Genomic DNA, 24,268 nt, shown 5'->3' with positions numbered 1-24,268 from the left:
AAAACATTCATATATACGATAAATTAAGCCTTGTCTTACCATCAAGAAATTAAAAAAAAAAAAAAAAAAAAAAAAATTAAGTTATTACTATTAACTATCGAGCATCGGATGGCTATACTGCTGGGGACGGGCCAATATAAAAATTTGCGTGAAAGAAAAAATTTCGGCGAACTACGGCCATTTTAGATTGTGAACACCGAAAGATCCCACCGGTAGGTTCCAGGTTAGTTATTTTTACTTATTTTTAGGACTTAGTATTAGATTAGCCAGGATGACCACCTGACCTATGAAACTAGTAAAAGGCCAAGTACGGTTCTGACTCGAAGCTGTATATATATTAATGAACGCAACGTCGTGCCGATTCCGGGAAAAGAAAAATATATTCGATGGAGCCAACATAAGTGAATGTAAAAGAAGTTAAAGAATTGCATAAAACTACATACATACACCAGTAATAATAAAGTAATTCGAGAAGGGTTTAAAAAGTTTATGCGCATGAGAGTAGGGCAAAATCGCCAAGCTTTCCGGAGGTATAACCAATTCAGATCCCAATTGGACTCCGAGATATACAACTTTTCTCTTAAGAAGAATCTCCTTTGTCGCTAGAGAGCGGAACCTCGGCGAAAATTCGTTCCTTACAAGACTTTAAAAATGCTATTAGAAAAATATACCTTTATAGTAGAGTTTCTTTTTCATTCCGGATATGTATACGTAAGACAATGAGTAATAAATTGTACAAAATTCTAGAAAAATGCCGACATATATCGCAACGAATTCTCTTTACTTTCTTCTCCAACTTGCAACACGCATGTCGTGATAACTAGTAGCAGTATATTTGTGTATCCTACACCTTTGCATATTGAGTTTGTGTGGATGCATGCAGCAGTCAAAAGGATTTAAGATCACTTTCTGAATCTATCTTATTTGATGAAATTTGGTACACTGACGTGTGTTGACCTAAGGAAGAACGCTCGTATTGGATCACCTTTTTGATCACTTCTCATACAGCGCCCTTTTTTAAATAATCGGTATATAAATAACGACATTAGGCGGAGCGGTATAGGGTATTTAATATTGAACCATGGTCCACTATAGTGTTTTCACTTTGTGTTGTTTATAACATATTTTTTATTCATTTCATCATTCAATGCCGGAGAGCGGCCAACTGTGTTAGCCAAGTCTCAACCCAGCATATGGCAATAGTCTGCTCATTTTGTAAGAATAAATTTGTGGACTAAGCGCAGTGCGCTAACTCCACATTAATTATTTTTCTTTTTTCTTTGATAGTTTTCAACGAAGTGTTGGTCCTTTTTTTGGGGGGTTTTTATAAGCATAAAAAAAAAGCAAAACCAGTTTTAGTGTTAGTTTCATTTGTAGTTTAAATAGCAGACCAGTTTACACGTTTTCTGGTCAATGTGATCGCAAATGCATTGAAGTGTACTTAGATTGGTGAATATACTTAGCATTGTTAAATCTTTCTCTTCCTCCATGGTGCAGCATCAGTCCGAAGTCACTATTACCAATAAAATTACGAGTCATACAGTAATAAAAGCTTATGCAATAAAGCTGACATTTGCGAGTCCTATCACTTTTGTACGCGAGACAATAATCGATATATGCTCTCACTTCACTCAAACAATGTGTGAATGTTTATAATAATATTTTTAATGTTTATATGTAGTTGTTGTTGTATTTTAAAGGGATAAAACAAAATGTGTCAATCTCGGGATTAATTACGTATAAAAACTGGACGATCTTCTGGTATTGAGGATTAGATGGTATCCAATGGAGCTCTAGTTGGCTTTTGCTTCCAAAATCAAATAATAAATGAAATATAATATAAAAAAAAGAAAATAGTCGGTGTACTCCAGGTGGACAACGATATTTCAACATTTTTAAGATTGACATGGTGGTGGCTTCAGTAGACAGACAGGCAGATAGAAGGACAATTGACAAACAGACAAATAAAGTGAAGTAGCTTTCGCTTTTGAAGTTGGTCCAAAAACATACATATATTTTATCCGATCTTCGATGAGCATGTGTGTGTTATATTTACTTAACATATTTTGGACATTTTTGTGTATGCGAGAGTGTGAGAAGAACACCTTTGTGCATTGAGGTATTCTCATAATTAAATTCAAGTTTGTAGAAGGGGTAGATTTTGGATAGTTTGAGAATATATGTATATATGCGATGTTTTTGATATGTATATCGCCCATTTACGAATTAAATGAGGAAGAATGAATATTAAACTTTTCACAGTACATCCCTAGTACATCAGTTAGCTAAGGTTCTTGTAAAAAACAAGTCATCTTTCTTAAGGATTTCTCCGGCATATTTCGGTTCCAATGATATTATAAAGAAATGCAACCATTTACTCTGCTTTTGATCATCCATCTGATCTATAATGTACTAGTTTGCTGCAAACTTTCATTGAATGTTTTAACCCCGAAAAGTTCTATTGACGACTTGAGAGTAAATCTGAATGAAAACAAATTATCACTGAAATCTGATCGAAAACTTTCCTTTAATAAATCATTTTACATAGAATTAAATGGCGCTGATTGTATAAACAAAAGAAAAAGAAAAAAAAAAAACCACATAAAATTGAACAAATTGATGTACAGGACAATCCAATGAAGAGAAAAATATTTATTTTCTTTTGTTTCGTTACATTTCTGCTAAGAAATATCGTAAAGTGAAGATTGTGAAAAATATTATATATTAAAATTGAAATTTTTCATTTCACTGGACACCGGTAATCATACGAAAAAGTAACCAATTTTACAATTTTTTTTGTTTAAACAAAAAATAAAATGACAAGTGGTAACGATGAACAAGAGGGGCATGGGTGCGAGATGTCTAAGTCAAAAGTTTAAACAATTTATCATTCAAGCTTAAGCAGTGAAACATCCAAACCAAGAAGACCAATTTTATAAATGTTGTGTGTTATGCTTTTTCAGCAATATTATATTTTTTATATATATATTTATATATACATATAACTGTATAAAATATATATATATATATATTTTCTCTTCTATATATTCTTCTCTTTTAGTCGAAAACCATTTTAAACGTGTGCTTGTGTGCTCTAACGTAAAACTAAGGCTGAACATGCGAACATACATATTTAAGTTTAAACGTACGTGTATTTGTGGGAAGTAAGTGCGTCTAAGTATGTGTGTGTGTGTGTGTGTGTGTGTGTATGTGTGTAGGAATGTCTATGATAGACAGAGCTAAAAGCGAGTAAAATGGGTAAAGATTAATACGCATGAAGTTACTAAAATCTTAAGTGGTTTGGTGTGCAGCTAAAAACTTTACGCACACACATACACACACACACACACACACACACACATACATACATATATATATATATATATATATATATATATACATAAGTAAGTAATATTCATTTGCTTTAAGGACAAGCTGTTTAGTTCATAGTAGTAGAAAAGTACCAAAGGACCGATTGTATTCCGTAGAAAGAAAATCCAAGTTTTCTGTTCAAATCCTTATAAAATATGACATTCGTTTTGCTTTTGTTCTATATGAAGTAGAAAGTACATACATTTCAAATATAGTCCTTGAGCCTTTGTGGTATTTTGACTTATATAAGTTATATATCTATACATATATAAATATACACGCATACACTCATGCATAAATATTTTTATGGTAGGTGGATATTGCGTAGTTGAGTATGTATAAGTTGGAATAAGACAGTTGTAAGCGGATTTTAAATGTTTAACATGAAAGTCTTGTTCGTATTTTTTCCCGCTTTCTCTCACCCTCCCTGTCTCTAATATAAATAAGGAGCAAAGGAAAAAAAATGTTTTATTTAATTTTTTAGGTTAACTTAGATCTGAGTATTTGCAAATGTTCAATTATATGTATGCACGATATGCGGCTATGTTTATTAAAGAAGTCGCAAAAATTTAAATTAAAATTAATTTCTTATACAATATTTATAAAAAAAAAAAAAGAAAAAAAAACTTTTCGCGAATCTTGAATTTCCTACCTTTCAACTTGAATTGTTCGTATCAATTTCTTCACCTCCATGTGAGGATACCTCTCTTTGATACCTTTCTATGATATATATATCGTAAATATATTACTTTTCTAAAATTTTAAGTGATCTAAAATGTGCAAGAGCACTCTCTACGGATTCAAATCCAAATGTTTTTATGTTTCTAATAAAATCATATCCTTATGTGTTTGTTAGGTTCTTGATTAAGAAATCGTATCCACTGTAAGTTCATATATAATCTTTAATGGCGTCGTATTACAATAACGAATTTCGGGAACGGAATCTCCGCGTTGAGGGGTCCACCATATTTATTTTATAAATAATACGTTTTTAGACAGATGCTATTATTATTATTATTATTAATCTGACCAGAGAAATACATCCCAAGACTGAAGCTTAGCGGATATGAAACTTGAATCCACTACCGCCGAGCTGTTAGTTGAGACTCTTTATCTGCTCGGTCGGTTTACTAAAAACATGGCGCATGGAGAGAGATAGGCAGATGGACGGACATAAATGCGTTGCAAATGCTTTGATAGAATGACTGTACCTCTCGGCCTTTAACGATGATTACAAAAAACCCATTTATGCGAAACGTTATTTTCCCCTTTTTAATTCCAATAATAGTGTTGCTAAAGCCTAATATGCGCTGAATAGTCGACGCATAGTAGGCGAATTAAGAACATAAAGTTAATACAAAGTAAAAAATCGATAGCGGTTCTTTTGGAAAGAGATCGGTAAGATGTGGAATTCTGCTTCTCGTAGCAGAACCTTACTTCTCAGTGGTTAGTGTGTGCAATTCTAGCCTGGAATATTTTTAACACGGGTTTCAGTAGATGACTTATTTTTTTCTCGGACGGTGCTTTCTGATGCTTATGACGACACCCGGATATGACTTCTTTTATGGGTAGCCTCAAAAGAAGAGATATTTTTTCGGGATGGAATTCGAAAATTGCTTGAAAATTGGGAAATAGTATTAGCTACGGTTGGATAATCTTTTCTGATCCAAATCAATTTCAAGGGTATTCGTCATCCTTACGTTAAAACAGTTGTTAGTTGAATATAAACAAAATCAGTCGACATTGAGCGGACAGACAATTTCAAATCCACTAAGAAAATGATTTCGAAACGATCAATGTAATAAGAAGTAAATTCATCTTAAGTTCTTCTAGAATACATACATGGTGCATCGAATGCACCAGATACCATCGTATATACAGCTATAGAGCATAATATACACAAATAATTGAATTCAAAGACATCAGCCACGCGACCGATTTATTTAACCATCACCCTGAGAACATATAACAAACTTATGTTATTATAATCAGAATTCGTTGTACTGCGACAGTGAAGGTACTGACGGACGAATTTATGTTTCATTTGAAAGAATTCATATATTCGTACGATGTTTCTCTTTCGATCTACGCAGGTAGATGTCTTTTTTACGCGCGGCTGAATATGTTACGTAAAAAGTTCTTTGGGCTATCGGAATCCTTCCGAGATAAAATTAATTTTTCCACTGAAATGTGATTTTTAGCTAAACGTTGGCTTTATTTATAATGTTAATGTTGTGAATCTCTTCGCCAATCGCCAGCTGTTTCGAAAGGTAAAGCAACATGAACGTGTAGTTGGTTTTACCATTTATTGAGTATTTCATATCTTAGAATTTAGAATTTCTTACTTATTTACTAAATCAAATAAAAACGAAGACAATGCTTTTTGGCAAAGGTGAATATCATCTCCCTGGAGTCAATGTTTCTAATGGCAAGAATAGAATAGCCATTGCATGTTGATCATTGTGCAATGAGAACCAAAGGTCTCGGTCAGGTTCGTTTTGGTCCCACAGTATAGCCTAAGTTATTATTTCTTTATACGTTGTAGTCTTGTTATATCGTAATTGGGTTATTTCTTTGATATCGTAAATTTAGAGTTACCCAATTATATATGAGCTTATCGAATGTAAGATGACTGCATACTCGGTGGGTTATCATATTTGAAGACATATCAGTTGATTTCGAATATAATTCCACGTCGACTGTGACGAACAGATTTCGAGGGAATGACAAGAAAACTTTCTCTTTCTTTCTTTCTGGTTCTTTCGTCATGCTGAACACTTGAAAGTTTTTGATGTGCTGTAGTCCGGTGGAACACCAGCACCCTTAGGGATTAGTATTTTGGTCCGAACAAAACGAACTAACCACGACATTAGACTGCAGAGACGAACGGTTTAGCTATAACTGACCTACGGCAGATGCTGCGCTATTTCTATTTGCTTGACATAGTATTGTAAGGAAGATGCGAGATCCAAAGTAGATTTGCGAGTAACTTAAGTGAGTCTAAATAAATAGCTTGTAAGAATTTTCTTTTCTAGTATTTAATTTTGTAAATATTACGCCATTGTTAGACTATTAAATTTGAAACGAATATCGGCACTTATTTTTCCAGTTGACATACATTTCGCAGGAAACCGTTTATAGTTACAAAGATGGGGTAAGTTTTCGAATGACAATTTATTGTTAAATGAAGGAGGAAACCTTATCAAATTTTTACTCTTTATAGTAACTTTAACCATTTTTTTGTCTCATGTCGTGGCTTACAACTTTTCCTTAGTGTTATTAAATATGATCTGTCATCTCAGCTAAGTTCGAAGTTTTTCTTTACTTATGCTACTAGAAATTCGCAGCTTATTATTATTATTCCTAGAATAAGATGCAGTTGTTTTTAATAATCTTTGATTGTTCGAATTGCTTGCTGTTGGAATTAATTAGCATTTGCCTTTCGCATGTTCCTAGATTCGAATAATGAGTTTCATTTGTAGGGCACTGTAACTTGTTTTTATTTGCAATCTGCAGCTTAACAGAATATGTAAACGTACACTTTGTCTTGTTATTTTTAAACGTTGCCAGTTCTTATATGCATCCTTGTTTATTTATACAAAACAATAATAAAAAATATCGCTAAGCTTAAATGTTGCTTTGAAGTGTTTGTTTTCGAATAGTTTTTCTCAGTTTGATCTCTTTCTACGTGGCTGAGGAGTCAATTTGTAATATTTTTCCTTTCATATTATATTTATTTTATAATTTGTATTATAATTTTACTTATATATATATATATATAATATTCAGGAATTCGCTTTTGTTATATACGATGCATGTTTATTGGCCTAAGGAAAGGCTTTTTATATATTTTTATTTTTAATTTTATATTTAGCCTTTACTCTCTTACTACTAACCGCAATAAGAAATTTCCTACAAATAAGTTCTAAACTAGCACTCATCCCAAAAATATGCTATAAAAATGCACGCAGAACGCTTAGGAAATATATAAAGAAATGTATTTGTCATATATATATATAACATTTGTCATGTGCGTATATGTCTACAAATATGTATATGTATATTTATATATGATTATATATATATATATATATATATGCATTTACATGTGTGGTCCTTGGAATAATTGCGGTGAATTTTTGCATCCGTCACCTCGAGAATGAAAAACAATGTAATAAATTTATCTGTTGGGTATCTATGAAAAGAGGCGAAATGCTTTTGCACAGAGTACAAACTTAATTCACATATTATTCATAATGTATATGTAAGAAATCCATGCATATTTGTATTAATGTAATTACTTTTCGGTCGAAAGAGAAGACGAAATCTTTATCTTTTGTGTCCGATAAACATACACGTCTAGATCGCATTTGAAGCATCAATGCGAACTCTTAATAAATAATACATACATAATGGAAGGTTTTATGTATGTTTCACATTGACTGATAAAGTTAATATACCTTACGAGCGTTGATTCAATGAAACAACGTGTCACATAAATCTTAATGAAAATAAATAAAATGCACATAAAATTATCTATGTTTGCACACATGTGTATGTATGGCAATAATAGCAATAGCAATGGTAACAAAAATTTATTTACTGTAACTTTTATACGCATTACTGATTCTCTAAATTTTTAAACATAAATTACATTAATAGCTGTTAGTGCATATTTAATGACTGAATAAATGATAAAAATGTTGGCACATGATTTGCTATCATGGGTGGATGATGACCCTCACGACGAACTTTATTTGTTTTTCGCTTATGTCAGCCCTCCATGCTTACGTATTGTTATCTACACAAATTATTTGTTTTTTTTTTTGTGTTTTTTTGTGTTTTTTTTTTTCTTAAAACGAACTTGTTACAAAACGCGTAATAATCATTTCTTTTAGTTGTCTTGAAAGAATGCATCGTTTATTTTGAAGCCTGTCAAATTTATTGATTACATTATAATCACTAATCGGTTAAGTCTCTTCAGCAGCGCGCGTACAATGTGTTTCAGAACCAAGAAAAAAAAAAAAAAGAAAAACAAAAAGGAAAAGAAAGGAAAACAATTCCATTTAGCCGCTAACAAATTGCACGTACAATGCACGCGTCGAAACCTGGACGGGCAGTTGGCTACCGCAGCTAATTTAGTTAGCAGTAATTGTAGCAGATTGCAATAAAAGACTCAGTAGATATTCTATGCTCGTTGCAGTTGTTCTTGCTTTTTTCATGGGTTCATGGTAGTCGTTTTTTTTTTTTTTTTTTTTGGTTTCGCCAACGATATATGAAAGTGCGAGCGAGTGCTATGACTGTCGTAGATGGCACGAATTCTTGAAACAAAATGTAATCATTGAAACATTGTTTTGCTTTTAAAATATTGCAATTTGGTGTTGTTTTTGCCAATATTCCCAGCTGTCGTACAATTGTAAATTAAAAAAAAAAAAAAAAACAAAATTTATAAAGAAAACTAAATGAATAAATAAAAGAGAAAACATTAGCAAACTGATCACATTTAAGGCAATTATTTTTGCTTTGCATCGTCCGAACTGGTGAGATGTTTCATTTAGATGAATAGTAAGCTATTTGCATTAGCTCTTTGTTTGGAGACTCGGGTGCCAATGAATCAACTTTCGAGGTTAAACTGATTTAGTCGGCCTTCTAATTGTCTTTCTATTTGCAAATGAATGCTCTCCAAAAAAAATTAGTGTATATAACATATATTTATCTCCAGCTTACGTGTATAGCTCATGCACTTAAATAAAGAAATGAAACTGACAAGTCCGCCTTCAACTAATTGGATCTGATGCGTTTTTAATTATTATTTCGTCGTAAAGTTTTATCTTATTTGCTTTCGTTCATCAAAAATAAGTTTTTTTTTTTTTTTTTTTTTTTTTTTTTTTACATATCTGTAATTTAAATAAATTGGTTTTTTTTTAAGTTTTTTTTTTTTTTTTAAATAAGCTTTTATATAAGAGAAAGAGATGGCGGTAAAATAATTACATCTCAGCCACTTTTATATGATTATAGGAAATGGAATTGAGTTCTTATGCATTGAAATCTTAAAATTTTATTTAATTTTTAGTCTCTTGCAATACGCTTACTATTTTCGAAGCCTTGTCTTTCAACATCCACGGTCATACTTAATTTAGATTTAACATGCTTCGCTTGTTATCGCTACTACCTTCACATTAAAGCAATTGGTAAGAGAAAGATAGTCCGCTAACTTGTGGTGGGCGCCATTTAATGAGCACAACTGGATTTATCTATTTGTAAAAAGCTTTACTCCTTTGATTTCTCTAAGTATTTCATTATTACAAGATTTCATTGCAATTAGCTTCGTACAATCCATTTTCACTGGACTTCATGCGACCAGCTGAAAACATCTTAGGTCATTACATCTTGTGAACTATAGCGACTCAAAAAAGTATAAATGATTTTCTGTTTGCTGTTGTTGTTTTGTTAATCTTCCCAAATTAATAATCGCCAGCTGTATAGGGCGCACTTGATTTTCCCAACTTTTCGTTGTGGCGGACATCATTTCGAATATGGAAAAGAATTTTTATTTCAAATTGTTTTACGATCGTAACTGAAGGTGTGAGCAAAATTCAAGCATGACAACCGGACAACCGAAAGTGCCCGAAATATCCATTTACAATTTGCTCGCTTTTAATTTTCTTCCAATTTAAAAGCTAGGTCTAGCTTCTAGTCCTTCTCGATATCCTATATAAATTCGCATAAACTCGATACACCGTCGTACCACAAGTGGTGCAGGGTATAAATGTTCTAATAATACTAAGAGTTTATTCATAAGTTTAAGAGTTTATTCATATCATTTAAGATTTATTTCTTCGAGTTAATCGAATTCGACTACTCATTTGTTTGTGCTAAGTTTCATGTGCAAATATTACAATAAATACAATAAAAAAAAAAAAAAAAATCAATTTTACAGATAGATAAAAGTCATATCATTAGAAGAGTTGAGTTGAGGGAGATATTCGCAAATACTTTATAGTTTTTCATTAGAGATGATATTACAAAGAGTATATTTACTTGTACACTTATGCACACTGTCTGCATAATTGCTTGTCATTATTTATGTTAATTTGTTAACACAATTTGAAATGAAGAGGCGTAGAATGTTTTTAAATCGTTAAGTTGACATTGTTTTCCATTTAAATTAAATTTCTTTTTAGCTTTAAATCTCATGAACAAAGTTAATTTGCACGAACTTGCATACATTATTATGATGTTCAGTCATTTTTTCATGCAGATATATCTCCTCATTGTTATTATTGTTTGTTTGTTTGTTTGTTTGTTTTTTTTTTTTTTTTTGCTCCTTTTTTTTTTTTTTCTACTTGTTTTTAAAGAATTTAAAATATATAATATTTCTTCTTATTAAATTACGTGCTCTTGTCAGAAGAATAAACAACATGTTCTTTATATCAAAATCTTTTTCTTTGTAATGTTAGACAATATTTTGTGCATATGTATGTGTACCGTGAACACATGCATATGCGCTTTTGCTAACATAATGCAGTACTTTTTACTATTTATTTTTTTCTTTGCCTTTTTTTTTTTTTTTGTTTTCTTGTGCCATTCTCTTCATTTTGACATATTACCTATTAATATACAAAAAAAAAGTTTTGTCTTTTTTTGTTTTTCTTTTAAAATCTGTAGTAGACTAACCGGAATATTGAAGGTACATTAAGTTAATCGATGCTTACGCAACGATAAGACGACATCACAGCGCTATCGCTAGTCACAAGGAATTTTGTTATTTTTGTGACCTCTAACCACTTTGTTTTACAGAGTATTGTTGCGATTACTACTTTGGAATAATAAATTTGATATAGAATCACAAAATCTAAGAGATTCAGTTGTCGGTTTCTAACTTCAAAAGAATTTAATAAATATCTTCGGCATGTGTCATTTCAAGAACACTGATCTCGCGATTATTTCAACGTTTTTCTAGCGATAATTGGTAAGGTAAGGCATTGTTTTTAGGGACTAAATCGCAAATGTCATCTGACCTAGTTTTGATGCTTTTGAGGCTATCGTAAAGTAAAAGCCCAGGGGTCTTTTGTGTCTTAAAGGAAGTACGATGACGATAATATATATGTCTGTGAAATTTTTTTTGCAAAAAGTGATAAAGACATTACTGGTATTAGTGCTCAACCAGAGAAAGAAATTGCTGTCATTAGTGTTTAACTTTTATTGGATCACGAGTTTCTATAACGAATCATACCACGCTGTGTCTCTCAGACTCACAGAAACGAATCTCTTATTTTTCTCATTCAATCCAAAATTTAGCACGGCTATGTGTTAAGGCATTATGTATACGATTTTAAAACAGTAAGCATGGAATCATATTTGATAATCTCCTTATAAGCTATGAACGGAATTAACGTTCAATTAATGTTATTTAAAACAAAAAAGGAAATCTTCAAAAGATAAGAACAAATTTATTTGTTGATGCAAGTTATTGCATACATTTCTGTGCATTTCATAGTTCATATTGACATCATGACTGTTGTGAGTTCAAATTTTACAAACATTAAACATCGTTTAAGGTTAAATTAAAAAAAAAAGGGTTGTAAGTGCTATATGAGAAAAGTCAAAAAATATTTATATTCGTGTTCCGATTAGGGTTAATAGAGCAAATATAAATCTCGTTGCCTTTCAAAATAAAGAAATATCTACTGATATTTCATTTATCCGAAAATATGATTTACAATTACAAGTTAAAAGTAAAACAATAACATTATCTTGATTTTTATTATCACATTATAAGTTTTATGCCGCTACTGTCTGTCTAATGCAGAAAAAGTTTTATTCCCTTTGTCGGAAGTAATGGTTTATACTTAGCAAAGGAAGACAAGAACCATAATTAGCTAGAGACCGTCAGGATGATGAAATGATCTCATTGCTCTAACTAACTGGATTAATAAAAATTATCCTCTTTGCTAAATTCGGCTTCTTCAAATCTCAAGGTTAAACTTAACAAGTAAAGAATGAATTACAAACTTATTAACATTTTTGAGCTATGAGGGATTTATAAGGTGACATTGCGCTGTTTAAGCTGTTTTTTCACGAAATTATATATGGCTTGCAATTATGATGACTACGAGAACTGTGTATATGATTATTATACTTTTTAATTATTTATCAATATTACAAAAATAAAATTGTTTTAATTATTATTGATAACATACATATTTTTCTGACCGATAAAAAATTGCCTGCAATTAATGAGCAATAAATAATAAATTATGTAAGCTATTATTATGTATACAATTTGTTTCTACGAAACGCTTATGCACTTTTGACATCTCATTGAAATAAATGCGGTCATGGAAAGCGATGAAAAATCGGAAAGAAATTCTTCTTCTATCAAGTGAGTCGAGGAGATTCGTTTATGCTTCTCGAACTACTTTTCAATTTTCCATTGATATAACCCATTATCGGGTAATTTTTAATGAGTAATGGCCTAATCGTATACCGATAGCGGATAAATGCAAAATATCATAATTCATTCGTAGTCAGCTTATCTTTCATCACGGAAGCTAGTTGACTGACGATAACCGTAAATCGAACTTAGGTTTGCACAAATTGTTCTATATTAACTACAAGTCGAATGGTTAGGATGTCCGTGCTTTATGACCATAACCCAGGTTCGATTTTTGGTAAAAGTAGCCGAGTAGGCAAAGGGACGCGACTAAACGCTTAACGCTATAGAAGTTCATTCAAGGAAGATGGATCCTCCAAGCACCAGTATTACGCTTTAATTGATATTTTTAAAATTGTTCAAGGTTTAATTTTAAGGCTTATAATGAAACACCAATGTATGATGATATCATATATTTAATGAAATATCTCAAAATATTTAATTAACTCATAATTGATTTTGATAAACAAAATACTTTAATTAGTTAAATAGCTTAGCTTAGGTTAGCTTAACTTATACAGTGGCAAACGTAATAATCCATTAGGAAGGAGTGATTTTGTTGTTACTTATACGCCGAGTATTTTTTTAAAGCAAAAAAAAAAAAAAAAATGCCTTAAGATAATAAATAAAAAGAAGAAATATTTTTTTTCAATTTTCATGTGTAAGAACTTTCTCTCTTACATTCTGCCTGAGGGGCTTTCAAGATTCGCATTGGGACAAACATTTCTTTTTTTTTTTTTTTTTGGTATTTTTTTCTACAATATGTCAAATGATTTATTCAAAATTTAACTGCATGAATATATGTAGATGCGTACATGTGCTCTCTATGATACGGGGCACATGTGTACACAAATGTGTTTATATGCACAGAGACGATGGTTATGATAGAGAGATAGCATCATTATCTTGGCAATACGTGATGAAAATGTTGTGTCAGCAAATGAAATTAACGAATCATAGGAAAATCATTTAATGAAAATTTATAACGCATTTTGCTTTTGCTTTTTGTTTTTATTTTTCATTTTTTCTCGCTAAACTTACTACAACAACTTTCAATATGTTAGCAAAAGCTATATATATATACATATATATATATATATATATATCAGCCAAGCACATATGTTTAATAAATCAAAATGAGTTTCATTTTCTCTACTTTCCTCTCCAGAAATACGTATTTTAGTGATGTGAAAAACAAAAAAAAAAAAAAAAAAAAAATTAAACAATATTTCCTTTAGAAGGAAAAGGTACACATATTATATTAGATTTTTGATTATTTTAAGAGAAAGGTTGCTTGGTTACCAATGCGAAGGCTGAACTTTCATTCATTGATTTCATTTTCTAAAAGCAAAAAAAAAAAGAAAAAAAAATACATATATTTCTATTATTTATATATGTACATATTATGGTTCTCCTCTGAGTTTAGTTGATTGCTTTTTAACAACGTATCCTTGAACTTGCTAAAAAAAAAAAAACAAAAGAAGAAAAGAAAAATGTGTATAGAAATTTTTTCTTGTTTGCTAATGAAACTTTTCTGAGAAACTATTTTACTAACATACAGAATGTAAACAGTTTTCGTTTTGTTAGCTCTTAAGTGCCTTTAAGAGTAAGTACAGTCTTGTTTAGAGAAAAAATATATTTTCGCATTTGTTCTTATTATTCTTGTTGTTGCTGGTTTTATTGCTGGTGCCGCTGCTGCTGCTGCTACTACTACTGCTACTACTACTACTAGTACTACTGTTGTGCATACACGTGTTTATGTTTATACTTGATTGCTAACAACAAATGTGAAGGTCACGTTGTTATAGTCTCAAGTGTACTTGAAGCTACTGCATGCATATTGAATGTACAATTATTATGTTCTGTTATTGTTGCTTATGCATATTTTAAAAACTTTGACCCCGAAGAGATCGTGCCTGTTTAAATGTTTTGCAGCATAATTTACACAGTTCTCTCTTGAATATTGTTTTTTTTTTTTTTTTTAATTCATTTTTTTATAAACATTTAAAGATGATTGCAAAAATTTGAAATGTAAAAGAATTTAATGTAAACGAAAGAGAACAAACGATTAGACTTTTTTTTGCGTGCATAGCGATCTCTTATGTGACAAATATGTTGTTTACTGTTAAAAAGACATTTTCGACGGTACCAGTGTAAACTACATGACTGCGCACTTATCTAAAACTAATCGAATAAATTCTACACCCACTTCACTATAGAATGTTATCGTGAAAGTGTAATAAGAGCTTGAAATCACGCTCTAAGACGCGGTGAGGTTTCCCGTTTTCATGTAATATGGTGACGGTCGGAAAAGGTGAGAAAAGGGAAACTCATAGAAAAGAGACCGTAGCCTAGTCGATGTGTGCCTAATAAGTAAGTGTTATGCGTATGCCGATTAAGCACTCACTATAATTACGATTGATGTAAGACTGAGTTTTGCTATATATTTTTAATGAAACATCTTATTATTATATATTTGTTACTCCACCGTACTGGTATATATGATGGAAAGTATGTTACTTAACTACAAATCATATAAGACTTATGTTTTCCTCATTTAAAGCAGCTAAGGCATGACGGGCTGAGAGATAGATCTGAAGGACTTTCCGAAGAAAAATATCAAAAAAAAAAAAAAAAAAGAAGGAGAGCTTAAAACATGTCGTATCTAGATTGACGGTCAAATGAGAGTAAAGTAAGTGAATCGTTCGCAGAAACATTTGTACGAACAATTTTTGGTAAAGAATTAGAGGTGTGGAGGAAGAATAGAAATTCAAGACAAAAAAAAAAAAAAAAAATGTTAATGTATTATTCTGAATGACGTGAGAGTAAAAAACTAAATTGAAGCAGAGACAACAAAAGTAAAATGGCTGAAGTATTACATAGAGACAAGAGTCATAAAAATAAAAAAAAAAAAAAAAAGTTTTCTAAATGGCTATCTTGCAAAACATGTTTCTTTCCCTCTCTCTCTGTCTGATGCTGAAGAAATAAATAAAGCAACATATAACAAATCACTCAATAAGTCTTTAAATTGACACATATATGGTAACACTGTTGACAGATTCATACGATTCCTGCGGAGAACCAAACTTTAAACGATACGCCTCGAAATTTCACGTCGTTTACATAGTTTGTGACGCTACTGTTGTGATTCTCAAAGCTATGGAAAAACCTGCATTTCCTTTGTTGATTAAACGTTGATTGTTTTCAACAATTGTGTGGATTGGATTGAAAGATGTTATGATGATTCTTGACTGTCAAACATATTTGTGGTCAGTTTGTTAATTTGAAAAAAACTTACATGCACCGAACAGTAAAGTGATATAAAAATATGCCTTGCATATCTTGGGATCTGCATAACATAATATAATAATAAGTCGTTTACCTTGAGAAGGGATGAAGGATCAAAGGATAATGAAAATGATGTAGAACTATACTGATGCCTTTGAACGGAAGGGACAAAGGATCAAAGAATAATGAAAATGATGTAGAATTCTATGTGCGTTTAAAAGGAAAAGTTTTGAAAAACCGTCAAGTTCGATCGTAGACTTATTGAATGACGCGATACTTAAACGTTTTGCTTGATTTGTTAATTGTTGCAATTTATTCGTATCAATAGTATAGAGGCATCGACCTATATTGGGAAATACACATATCTCGTACACTTTCGTCGTGTTTTGTCACTTCTTATGAATTATTATTAATTATCGGCATAAAACAGTTTGTATGCTGGCAAACTAGAATATGAAATAGTTTTTGTATTGGCGCGATGATGTCATACAATTAAGTGTGTGTGCGCGTTTGCGTGTGTTTAAAATATTTAATCGTAATGAAAATTTTATATATTTTCGGGTCGGTTTGTAAAAAAGAGTAACGAAGAAAAAACAAAATGTCATGTCATCTTTAAAATTTATAACAAACGGAAATAACGTTTATAAAAGTTTGTGTCTCGCTAGTAAAACTTACGCTATATGAAGCAAGAAAGCAAAAAAATTTCTTTTGTCGGTTAAAGGTGAATCCCCTATAGCCTAACAATTCTATTGAGGAACTATATTATAATTCCTAATCCTCTAAAAATGCCCTGCAGTAAGTGAATAGGAATTTGCATAAATGCTTAACGAAACCAGGAGCAATTTCTCTTCAATAACAAATAGTTTATCAATGGTGAACTTATGCTTACAGAACGATTAAATTCAATTATAAATCGTGATCGTATTGATTGCTGTAACAACTGACCTACAAGTTTCCAAAACTTCTTTCACTTCACGACATTTACTCCATGCAGAATGTAGAGCTTTCCAAGAAGTTGTGTTGCGTCTTCCCGTTTCCTAAATTGCAGGCGTAGGTGTGCCCATTTTCACATACATGATATATATATATGTGGTGTACCTACGAATTTGTTAGCTGGAATCGAATCCTGGATTGTCCATCAGCCATGTGGTAAATGCGAAGATAAATAGAATATATTATCTTAAATTGAAATACATTGTAAGAGCGGTAAGTAGTAAGTAAAACTAAAATTGCAAAAGAGAGAAAGGCAAAAAGTTAGTCTGCCAAGAAAATTTGTAACGGAAATTTAATATTTTCCAGTTATAATTAAGAACACAAAGTTATGAAATATAATTGATTTTTGGTTTTCTGCTAAGCGACCGGCATTATTTTTATTATAATGATCATGATATACGGGTTTTGAGATTTTTTTACTAATTAACGTTTAGAGAAAATAATTTCTTTTATTACTGCTATGATAATTAAATATTTATGTCCTTGACACTATGGGAAATATGTGTGTAAATAAAAAAAAAAAAAAATAAAAAAAATTATTATTATTTAAAGTACACGTGTCATAAAGTTTAATAATACAAATATTCTTTGTCACCATTTATGGCCGTTTGCGTCTTATTGGGTAACTTGCACTGGAAATTTTCGCACATTTTCAACTTTTGTGACCTGCATCGTTCCGAACAAGCAATGGATAATCAGAAGGAGCCAGGTCTGCAATCGAGAGAAGTTTCCAGACCACGTTGAAGATCATCTATTTAGTTGCTTTTAGTGCATGCTGACGGCCGGACAGTCATGAAGCAAAAACAGTTTCATTTTCTCAAGCGAGTCACTTAGCTTCTTGACTCGTTAGGATTGATATCATGTAGATGTAACAGTTTCGTCAGGTCTTAGAGGTTCGTAGTAAATGATTTACTTCAGATCCTACCACTTTCTAGGCTTGAATATTCGTCTCGGTAATAGATATGGGTAGCCGCCCTAGGTCAACATATGCTTCTCTTCGTTTAAGATTGACGTACAGGATTCATTTTATATCGTCCTTAATATAAATTTGATGAAGATAATCCTTCCTGCCATAGCGTCTTGACAAATCAATTCTTCAATTTTTGTTCGCTTCGGTTAGTCCTCATAATTCTTTCTTTCTGTATCTTTTGCATTGTACGCGATCGAACTGAAATTCTCCCTTGAGTTATCCTTAATTGTACAGTAAATGCTTTTTTGTAACATCCAGAAGGAAAGTTCAAACATGCCATGAACTGATGATCTGCTACGATGCTTGATCAATATTGAGTTTTAAACCGACATTTCCGTCCGTCCGTCCGTCCAATCGTCCGGATGCCTGTGGCATACATTCTTCTTGTCACAAAAAGGAAGCTATGTATGCAGGTTGATATTGAAAACGGTACTAATTGCTGAAAGCGTGCGCGCACAAAAGCGTACGCGTGCACTGGACACGTATCTGTTTCTGTAAGCAAAAGTTTCTATCTTGCTCATAAATTATGAAATTTAGAAGTTTGAAATTGTCTACATTTCCTCTATGGCGGTAATTTTTATTATTTTCATCTTTTTAATATTTTTCTGCTGATTGCTCGTAAAGTAAACAAGACAGAACGTTCGAATTTATTCTGCACAAGGCTTACATGAAATGATATCTTCCATGATATCTCTCAAAAATAATGGCGTAATCTACAGAGTGAAGGATTCGTCTCATCTTAACAGTATAGTTAATTGAGTATCAAATAAAAATAGTTGGAGAATGGAATGCGGCAGAGTACATGTATTAAGTCTATGTCATGGAGTTTTGGTTGTGTGTTGAAATTCTTCATTCAACTCTTTTCAAAGGGCTCCAAAGTATTAATTGTCCTCACAAGTACAGTTTTTTTGCACGAAATCTCTGGAATCACTTGCTAACTGTTGCATAGCTTGCAGCTTAGTCCCACAAAATACCCGGAATCATTTCCTCAGCTTGGGCTGAACTATTTCCTATTTAAAGCCGAATAACATGCAGTGGCTTAAATGCTGCTTATTGACATCCATCACTTTATACTTTAATACACAGTGAATGACAGCTTGTAAATAGCTAATATGTATACATATCCTGCACACACACACTAATCTCTAAGCTATGTGTCTTCATCATGACGAAAGAAATGAATTCGTTGGGCACGTTGTGGGAAGACACCAATTTAAAAGAATTTATTTGCTCACCTATCATATCCATATCTATGTGTTAGTATAACATTACGTATTAGTGTATGAGTCATTTTCGTTCAGAACATTTGTCTGCTTATTCGGAAGTTTCTTGTCTTTTGTCGGAGAGCTCGAGATTGCAACAATGCGATTTAAAAACTCGAACTCATTACATACTTACTTGAAGATCGCGGGAGACGTTCAAAAATTAACGCAAGAAAAACGGGGCTAAGGTAAAAAAACAACCAGGCTACGTATAAGAGATGTTAAATTAAAATATTGTACAAATATTTTTTGAGAAAATTTAAAAGTCTGGTGTGTGAAAATGTTCACATTGGCTGACTAATACCGAGACAGCAGCATGCGAAAGAGTAAGTTACAGTTTTTTATTTTATTGACTTTGGTTTGTGAGTGTTAAAGTGTTATACAGTTACACTTGCCAGCGATGGACGGGGATGCTATAATTACGTTATTCCCATTGCATCAATGCCAAGTCTTTAAATACAAAATCGATGAAGTCATTATTTGAATGAATGTGAACGAATGAATATGTGAATCATTCCTTCAGTGTATTTGAAGGACAATAATAGCCATATCAACAACTATGTAAAATATCTTGGTTTACCAGAGATTAATATAGAAAGATTATATGAAAGTTGAAGGTCAGCAACTTGACTTAAAAACCACAAGGCTCTATTGGCTAATTCGTGGCTTTCATCTCAACTCAGCCGAAAAAATTATTGCATTTCCAACTTATTCGCACCTATTCAAGTTTTTTTAAGAAAATATCCATCGAATAGTCTTCCTTTAATTTTTAATGCTCCGTTATTCGCTAGTAATACAACCGATGTATGTATTCATGATGACCTAGACATTTATTGCTGTTGCCTCTTTTCAAAATATCTTTGCAAACTGAGTTGTAGCGCAAGTTCTTTGGCAATATCGCTTCGAATATATATGAATTCAATAAGATGAAACGATTGAAAAGGAATTAAATACTGAGTCTTCTTCCATTTACAAATTCATTTATTTATTTAGTTCTTCTTAAATGATTTTAATGAATTTTCAAGTGTATATCCGTTGTATTGTTTCCATTCGAGGCCAATAACTTCTATTATTATTTTTCTCATCTCACTATAACTTTTACTTATTATCTTTTTTAGATAGAAAAAAAAATTCAAAATTTTTCAACCTTAAACGTAGGTGTTTGTTTATACATATCAATCAGCGTATGTATATATGTAAGGATTATTTGCAAGGATAGAGCTGTAGAGAAAGAAAAATTGGAAAATTTTTACATATCTATTGCTTAGTACAGAGATGCTCCTAATTTTCCACCAGTTTGCCTTACCAATTTTCCTTTCCTCTTCATTCTTAAAATCTCCAATTTTTAATTGTTTTCGTTTTGTTTTTTTTTTTTTGTTCTGCTTTCCAGGTTAATATATATATATATATATATATAAATTTTTTTTTTTTTCATCGTTCTACTGTAGGTGTTTATTTATTTATTTATTTTTTTTTTTAATTCTTTTAATAAACGTTCTTAATGTGTAAAACAATTTAAAATAATTGATTGTTCACTGTCGGATTTTTTGCACATGAGGGCGGGCGAAACGATTTTAGTTGATTGTCATTCAAAAATTAAGGATATATTAATTACATCATTCTCTATGCGACTTCACGCAATCGAGGATATTTCAAATTAATATGTAGTTAAATTACAACTGGGCTCTCTAGCAGTCCGCTTGACGTCAAGTATCTCCATAGCATTTGCAAGACACTTATGTTGAGGTTGGAAATTTTTATGAAGCTACTTGTATCAAGTTATATCGAGTTTATGCGAACATAGGCCGCTGAAATGAAGGTTGACTTGTTTTTCCTTTTTTTTTTTGTTTTTTTTTTTTTTTACTCAGACTTTTGTAAGCTTATTTATTGATTAAACCTGCATGAAAGTGTTTGGGAAAAAAACTTAAGGATGTATCGAAAAACTTTGATGAAAATGTTGTGCCTTGTTTGAAAGCCACGCATGTTATAAGTGAAAATAGAGAGAATGGTGAGATGAGATGTAAGGCTTAGTGGTGAAAAGAGGAAAGTGGTTGAAAGGGGAGTGTCGGGGCGGGGGTGGAAAAGGTGATGAAGCGTCAAAAAATAGGACGTGGCAGAGCAGATGAAACGAGATTCTGCAGTTATTACAAAAAGTCTTAAAAGAAGAGATAAAGATCTTTTCGGCTTACGCGAGATAAGGATAGAGTTGGTTGGTGAAAACGAGAAAATTGTGATGATAACAACCGCGAAAAAGTTAAATAGAGAAAGAATATGTAAAAATAAACTGAAAAACATCAAATGCAATGAGGGAAAAGGTTAGGGAGGTGGATGGATGATGAGCGCGTAGATCTAAACTGAGTAAAAGTAAACGAAAAGGAAAGAAGAGGGTTTGTATTTTAATTCTAAAAGGTTTTAATGGCTTTAAAAGTACGTGATGATTTTTCTCTCAGTTCTTCTTTCCTCTTCTTTTTTGTTTTCAAGTTTTTAGTTAATGCACTGCGATTAAAGTGTGCTACTTATTTATATATATTTGTTCTCGAAAATTAAATAAAGATTTAAAACAAGTTCATAGTTTTCGGATCGAACATACATATGCAAATTGTTAAAAGTAACCATATTTATGTGATGAACATCAAACGATTCAACTCGAATGAGGTTCTCTTGTATATGTTATTTTTGCAACAGTTTTTATTTTAACGGCACAATTATCATCATTCTCTCTACGCGCGAGTAACTTTATGTATAGCACTCGTACATGCATGTGGTCTGATGGCTGTAATTGGTTTTAATTTAATGGAGTGTCCGTAACATGCCAAAAAGCTACTTTAAAACTTTTCGGAACATGTGTGCAAAGTACAATATAAGCTAAATTGAAAAAAAAAGGAATGAAAGAAAGAAAAAAGTTGAGAGCGCGGGAGAAATTCCAAAAAAAAAGAAAAGAAAAAAAAAAAAAAACGTTTATAATAAATATACATATCAAAGTGAATGATGTATACGCCGTTAAAAGTGAACTTGCCTCTGTGGCAGCTCGTAGTAAAAGTAATGATTTTAACTGCTATTCGGGCATTTAACAACGTATGGCTTACATTGCAGGTAATTGCCGAAAGCTGTTCATAATTATTTCCGTTTCTAGAATTGAAAGAGGTTTTTAGCATGAAAATGTTTTCTTTGTGTTTTTTTCTGCTTTTTTTTTTTTTTTTGTTTTTTTATTCTTATTTTTCTTTTCGCAGAATGAAAACGCTTATTTCACGCCTTCTTGTCTTCTTTCGTAGAACATGTATTTCATATACGGTTTCTTATAATACAGAAAATGTTTGCAAATAATTTGCATAGAAAATTGCCAAGTTTGACTTATAGCCAGAAAAAGCAGCTGTACACCCGTATCATCATCATCATCTACGCTTTTTGTAAAATAACAAGCATACATACTAGGTAGTCTAAAAAATATATGGAGCCATTTAAAGGCTCAAAACTCCTAACGTTCATTTCATTCAACAACTTATATAAAGTAACATTTGGAATTTACTGCGACGTAGATGTATATATATATATATATATATATATATATATATATATTTTTGCATCCACCTAAAATATATATTGTATATATAGTGTATAGTATACATATATATATATACAACATATCACATTTTTGCACATATGCGTTTTATATAAACATATTCGTTAATATGTAAACGTATCTAAAGATCCTATTGCCGTTTACAAAGCAACACAATGATGTTTGTTGCACGTACGTAAATGTGTGTACAATATTTATTTCTTTCGTCCTTTGCTTTTTTTCTTTTTCATTCCTTTTAACTAACAACCGGCAATTTGCATGAATTTATAACATTTGCTTATATTCTTTTGCTTTACATACACACATGTACCTGCTGCTTTGACTGTATTTTGCATATGAAAAGTGGTAACATAGCCGAAAGGATGCTGAAATAACAATTTATTTAAATGATCTATGCAGACATATGTGTTTGCTTGTAAGTATGTGCATGTGTGTGCGGTAACATATGTTGACCAAAAATATCAAGTTTGTTATGCTGCCTAGAAAAAAGAACAAAAAAAAAAAAAACAAAATTAAGGCAAATATATGGATATATTTCGTAGCATGAATGCGTTGCCTTATATGATAATTACATGCAAAGGATTATGCCGAAAAGATCTTCTTTCACAAATTCCCTCTTCTTCTCTGCTTCTTTTCGCATTTCTAAGCACATTATTTTTTTTGGATTAAATTTCAAAGAAACTTTTATAGATTTTTTTAAAATTTCACTTCGGTAAAGGCCGATCATTCAGTCAAGTCTGCACCATTTCGTCTAAGACAATTATTCATGAATTTTCGTGAGTAATACATCAAAAACTGTACATCATTTTCATATGAATGTATACTTTTCATAAGAATCCTTATGTAGGCTAAGGCTCACCTAATATATTTATGTCATTCAAATTCCGTACGATTATCCGTTGAACCAACGGATTAATTTTCATCATAATGTTACACATAAGCATCGTTTTATGGTATACGGTCAAAAAGATAGACCTACTTGATCCAAATTTGGTACAGTTTAGTTTTATGTTAAGTTACTCTTGTAAGTCAATTATCATCATAATGTTAATATTAAAGATTACACATTTTTGTCATATAAAGAGGTATTTTTCGTTACAAACTTTATACGAGGTAGGATCCATATCATCAAAATTTATTCTACCTAAAATTATTTTTATGCCTCAATTTGTAGCGTGAAATTTTGAAAATTAAACCTTTTCACCACATGAACATTCAATTTTCGCAAGACCGTGTGTATGGGGTGGGGTTCAAAAATTTTCCCCATATAATCGAAATATTTTACATCACTTTAGAATGCCATAAATATAGGATTTTCACCTGAATGCAGCGCTGCACTTAGCAAAATATAGCGTTTTTAGCTGAAT

The 24,268-nt window shown here is 31.5% G+C and overlaps 1 protein-coding gene across 1 annotated transcript in view; it reads left to right on the top strand.

The window, feature by feature from the left end:
- Nucleotides 1-8,821: 8,821 nt before the first annotated feature.
- LOC119640768 (farnesol dehydrogenase-like) overlaps nucleotides 8,822-24,268 on the top strand; it is a 24,081-nt gene continuing 8,634 nt past the window's right edge. The window contains exon 1 of the mRNA XM_038038999.1: nucleotides 8,822-8,912. The gene's annotated coding sequence lies outside the window, so the exon portion shown is untranslated. The remainder of the gene's footprint in view (nucleotides 8,913-24,268) is intronic.

The sequence above is a fragment of the Glossina fuscipes genome, unplaced genomic scaffold, assembly GCF_014805625.2.
Source record: "Glossina fuscipes isolate IAEA_lab_2018 unplaced genomic scaffold, Yale_Gfus_2 0, whole genome shotgun sequence".
Classification (NCBI taxonomy): Eukaryota; Metazoa; Arthropoda; class Insecta; order Diptera; family Glossinidae; genus Glossina; species Glossina fuscipes.
This window is presented reverse-complemented; position numbering and strand designations above follow the sequence as displayed.